The following is a 6,067-nucleotide window of genomic DNA, read 5'->3' as shown; positions in this document are numbered from 1 at the left end:
GAGGGGAAAGAATATTAAATATTGCATGCCTACATTGACAATGCCCTGAAGCTAATAACAGATTCCATTTCAGAGCCCACCTGCTTAACATGCTGTAATTTTTTTTTTCAAAACACGGATTACATTTACATTTTTTGTTACTTTGCTTCAGGAGCCCTTATTTAATGGAAATATAGTAGTTTGTGATGTAAATTAAATTGTGAAATTTTGTAGAACAAGATCACATAGCATATGAGTTGGATATCTCAAAGGTATCCAATCCAAAGTCCTGTATTTTAGTGTCCAGGAGACTGAATTCTTAGAAGTAGAATAAACCATCACCCAGGTGACAGACAGTTCAATAGCAGGGCCACCAGGAGCAGGAAGGAATTCTGGCTGCCCCACTTCATCTACACAAGTACTATTCTTTCTTTCTCACACCCCATCCCCGATAACATTTCCTATTAATGAATCAGATGCTTTAGCACCTGGCTAATGATAATAAATGGATACATTGAATATATATATATATATATTCCTCTGGCTAATATAGTTATAAGAAAATAAGAAATAGGGGGCGCCTGAGTGGCACAGCGGTTAAGCGTCTGCCTTCGGCTCAGGGCGTGATCCCGGTGTTATGGGATCGAGCCCCACATCAGGCTCCTCTGCTATGAGCCTGCTTCTTCCTCTCCCACTCCCCCTGCTTGTGTTCCCTCTCTCGCTGGCTGTCTCTATCTCTGTCGAATAAATAAATAAACTCTTTATAAAAAAAAGAAAATAAGAAATACGTGGTTGATTTTTGTGCAGAAATTATTAAAATCAGTATATTTTTCTAAAATTTCCTTATATGGAACCAGGAAGTAATCTATTGTTATTAGTTTTATTATTTATTTTAAGTGACAGTAATTTTTAAATATTTATTGGATATTTGAATTTTCTTTGCTATTTTTCACTATAGGTATTTTAACTTTTATTTGTGTATAGAAATTATTACTATATTAAAGACATTAATCCTTTGGCCCTATTTCTTACAGAAATTTTTCCAATCTGCTAAATAGCCTCAAAGGCTTTTAGTGAATAGTATTTTCAGTGATGAAAATTCAAAATATTTATTTTTCACACTAAATTCCTTTATGTTTTAAAAATATTTTGTACTATTTACATAGGAATGATTCCCAATATTTTAGTCCTTTTGACAATTGTAATTTGTTAAGAGGGTTTTGTTTTGTTTTGTTTTGTTTTTCCTGTGCTGGCACTGTGCTAGAGTTATTCCAGAATATTTATCCTAGAGTTAATCTGATTGTATAACTTACATTTGCATTTGAAAGTGTAAATATACATTACAAAAAGTTTGGAATGCATTTTGTTTTTATGTGATTTTTTTGGCCAGAAATCTTTATTTCTTTTATCCAAATTATTAACCACCTTTTCAAATTTTATTTATAAGTGATTCATATTTTCCAACCTCTTTGAATGCTATTTAAGTTATAAAGTATTTTTCCAGGTAAACATGATTCCAGGAGATATTCTAAATGTTCAAAAATAAGCATGGTATAAGCATTTACCAGTTAGAAGGACTGTTGTATGGATTTATCAGCTAACAGTCAACCGTGGAAACCCGTGTCTAAAATTTGTAATTTATACCATTGATATGTCTGTTTACTCTGGAGTGGGTGCTATAGCTTTATTTACTATAGCCTTATAATATACTTTAATACCCCAAAGGACTCACATCTCCCTTGCTATAATTCATTTTCAGAATTCTTTCTACCTATTGACACTTCCTTCTATGAACACTTCGTAATAATTGACTTAAATTACAGAATGATTTATTGATATATTGCATTAAAATTAACAATTAACTTGTTTTTAGATCAAACATTTGTCGACAGTCATGTCAGTCAGTTTTACTTTGAGAAGAATTATCATCTTATAATGAATTTAACTTTTTCCAAGAAGAAATAAAATATCTCTCAATTAACCTCCTTTTATATCTGTTATAATGTTTCATAGTTCTCCTAATATTGGTGCTGCACATTTTGTTAAGTTGATTCCTAAGAGTTTTGTATTTTCTTCTATTGGAAATTGGTCTATTTTGATAATATTTTGAACATTAAAATTATATCTCTTTAAATTATTCCTTGGAAGTGTATAAAGATCTAAAAAATCTTTCTAGGAAAAAAATCTTTTCCTACAGATGGGATTTTTCTGCACTAACTCATTGATTCCTTTCAACAAAGTTCTGTTATCTTGAACCAGCTATTTGAATGAAAACATAAGTTTATCTGATACCAAACTCTGCTCTTAAGGAAAAGCAATATTTTATATTGCTAAAGCTGAACTATTTCAGTTTCTTCATATTTTGAATGAAGTGATTTACATAATATTCATTCCTGAAAGAATTAGAGCATGACATGTGGTAATGATTGTTCATTGGTTTTTATGAATTCTCCATTTTGAAGACTTTCATTACACTTGCTTAGCCCTTAAATACAAGAAAATCATCAAATAAACGTTAGTAAGCATATGTTTTCTGCATGTTTTCAATACAACTACCTTAAATCAATATTGTAAAAGATTGTGTCCATCCATTTTGTTCAAAATGTAAAAAGGGATAAAATAGTATATTATCTCTGAAATGAATATCTTTATTATAAGCTCTTTTCCAAACAAATGTATCACAAAACACTTGCCATTGAGTAAACACTAAATACCAGCAGCAGTTTTTCTGATATTACCCATTTAGCAGGCTTATACAAATCTCACTGTGTGGTGCCTTCAGAATTTTCATTTAGCATTCTATTTGATATTGATTTACTTTGTAGTATGTACTGAAGCATTTTCTCAGTGGTTAGTTTCTGAGTGTGTTTGGAGGCCACATGAGGTTGAAAGAATATTTTGCTTTGTCTCAAAAAAAAAAAAAGAAAAGAAGAAAAAATACATGTATATTTTATGTGTCCTGGGCTTGGGTAGGTATGGATTAAATTTAATATGATAGTAACATCAGAAGACTTATATATTTAATATGCTGGGAGCTGTAATTTCCCATAAATTGATGTGTCAGTGTTCAAGTCTTGCAAATTCAAATGATCCTGGAAACTAAATAAGTGACATAAATGAACAAATTGGGTTTGGTGAGTATTGTAAGAAACTAGAATACTCAAAAGAAAAAAATATAGTTTTAAATACCTTCTTTATGCCAGATTTTGGAAAAAAAATGACTGTTTACCCTAAAATTGAACCAAAAATATATAAAATTAGGAATAAGGAATTTATAAAGTAAAAGCAGAAATTGATGTGCTAGACAATAAAAGTCAATGAAAGAGGTAAATATATCTAAAAGCTCTTTCTTTAACTTACTAAAATATGTAATCCCCTTTTAAACCTGACCAGTGAATAAGTGAGCAATAGTAGGAAATATCAAGAGAGATGGAAAGAATCATAAGCAATTCTTACAGCAATTCAGTTGCAGAAATTTGAAAATTAAGATAAAATTGGTGATTTCTTAGAAAAAGGCAAATTTTCAAAATCAACTCAAATGAAGGTGAACTTATTCTCCAACTGCTAGAAAAGAGATTGGAAAGGTAATTACAGATCAACATTTATAAAGAGACCAGAACCAGATGACTCCACAGCTGAGCAATCTATCTAACTTCGAAACTACTTAATTTTTAAAAAACCAGACAATGCCAATGGTATTAAAATAATTCGTTTTTTTCATCCTGGTGTAAAATACCTCCACTGTTAAATGTTTAAATTAATTCAAATTTTATAAAATATTCTGAGCTCAAAATAATTTTGTGGAATATATTGATTACTTACGTGAAATGTCATTGGGACTTAGGACTGCTTATTGGTTACTGAACTCTGCTTAGGAATCTTTGAAGTTTATATTCTTGTCAATTTGTCTGCCTAAGAAAAGTCTGTGTGTGTGTGTGTGTGTGTGTGTGTGTGTGTGTGTGTGTGTATGGATGGAGAGAGAGAAAATGGAGGGAGAAATGTGAGAGACGCTTAAGTAATATTTTTTCCTGGTTCCATTTTCATAGACTTTTTTTTTTTAGTTTACGGTATCTATGGGCAACAAGATGACGTGCTATAAATGGGCCCTAGTTTACCAAATTATTATCTTGACTCCACAGTTTTGTTAAATAATACGCGGAGGTGGCCTCCATAGAAATAAAGAAGAGTCTAACAACTTCTTTATAGCCAGAGCCCCCTGAGAAAAGTGTGAGCTTTGTTTCCCACCTACACATATTTTGCTTTTGGGAGAGCAAAGAGAAAAGATTGACTGTTTTCACTTTCCATATATCATTTGATTTACCTGGGTTGTGTTCACTGATAAAGAGAATCACTTTACAAATTGGCCTTTTACTAACCAAATGCCAGGCCAGAAATAAATGAGAACTAAATCGTTCTGACTGGTTACCTGCCTCTGATCTGCTTCGTTAGCAGAAGGCCCTCCCCAGTGGCCCTTTGAACTTCTAGTCGCCGTGATCCATTATATTATGTGACTTGTGATCTACCCTAGTGGACGTTTTACTTGTTAAGAGCGTTTTGGTGCCACTGACCCAGGAAAACTCTGGTTTTGTATATACTCCAACGCTGCTAGTCCTTGAGATGCTGGTATTAGATGAGAAGTGATTAAATATTCATCTTTAAGAAATTAGAATGCTTCCTACGGTGAAGATTATTTAGAGGGCAGGCATAAAGATATTCACTAAAATTAACTTTCCAGCTTAATCTAATGTTATATTTCAATCTTGGAATTTCAGTTCTTATTTTGGAAAAGAAGATAAGTCCCATGGACATAATTTGTACAGACTAATATTGTCTGAGCCAACAAAGATTATATATGCTTAGTTGATAGCAATGCTTTTAAATTTTGGCAATTTAAATACCCTAGCATTCTTTTAGTCACTTTTTTTAGGAATCGCCAGGTAAAAAAATTGTGCTATAGAAGTCCCTATATTTAATCTACTGCACAAAGTTTGTTATATTCACATTAAAAACTTCAATAACAGAACACATTAGCGAATTTGAAAGCATGGGGGATTTTGTTCAGATTCAATTTCAAATTATTGATACTCAAATTAAACTAAAAAGTAATAATATAGAAACAAGATAATGAAATGAACCATATAACACAAGAAAGTAGTAAAACTTTGAGAAATTGATTGCTTTATAATTAATTTAAAGGAAAATGCCAATCTATGATACATTTATAAAGAGTATACTTTGTAACACTTTATAAAATGTCTAGAATGAAGCTCTCCTGTAGAATTTTCCAGATTGGTGCTTTTACTTCAGTACCTACAGAGTAATGATTGTCCCTCAGATACCCCTCTTTTAATTTGCCAATACACAGTTTTGTGCACAGAGGGAAAATACCTCTTTAAAACCGTCTAGTAATCCCCAGAAAAAAATAAAAAATAAAAAAAAATAAAACCCTCCAGCAATCAGCTTATGCCCTGCAGCATGAGATTTAATTATTCTTGTCAGTTTTAGGACACACATTAAATATATTAAATCAGAATAAATCCTTATACAATTCATCATAGAAAAGTATAATGAAAAATGTAAATAAAATTATCCTTACAAACAATTGAAATAAATCGTGTTTGAAGGGGCTCAGGAAACCTGACACACATAGATAATCTCAATATCATGTTGTTTGAAGAGATGTTGCTCAGTTAGTGAGAAATAAGACAGATTATGGAGGTCCATGTGGAGCAGCGAAAAAAAAAAAAAATTCAAGGATTCTAGGGAGAGGGGTACATTTTTTCCTTGACCGCAGTTTGTATCATTTTACTTTTGGAAAAAATTGTGACAACTTTAAGAATATACACATTGCCTTTTTCGTCAACCAATATCATCTCTTGCCTGCTATAATCCCTTAACTGTTGTTTTCCTGAAGTGTATACTAACTCTTATCTCTTCAACTAGTCGTGTAATGTGTTACTAAAGCTGACAATTTCTTGTTCCTCCAACCACATATTAGCATTACATCAAATCCAAAGTACACTTCATTATCTTAAAATTTCTTTCCAATTTTATTGTACTGCATATTATTTTTAAGTAATTTTTCTTC

The 6,067-nt window shown here is 31.6% G+C and overlaps 1 protein-coding gene across 3 annotated transcripts in view; it reads left to right on the top strand.

The window, feature by feature from the left end:
• The window catches only part of FSTL5 (follistatin like 5), a 687,740-nt gene that overhangs the window by 22,801 nt on the left and 658,872 nt on the right, over nucleotides 1-6,067 (top strand). The gene's annotated exons all lie outside the window — the stretch shown is intronic.

The sequence above is a fragment of the Ursus maritimus genome, unplaced genomic scaffold (genome assembly GCF_017311325.1).
Source record: "Ursus maritimus isolate PB19 unplaced genomic scaffold, ASM1731132v1 scaffold_11, whole genome shotgun sequence".
NCBI classification, from domain to species: Eukaryota; Metazoa; Chordata; class Mammalia; order Carnivora; family Ursidae; genus Ursus; species Ursus maritimus.
The sequence above is the reverse complement of the archived record's forward strand: the minus strand, read 5'-3'. Positions and strand labels throughout refer to the sequence as shown.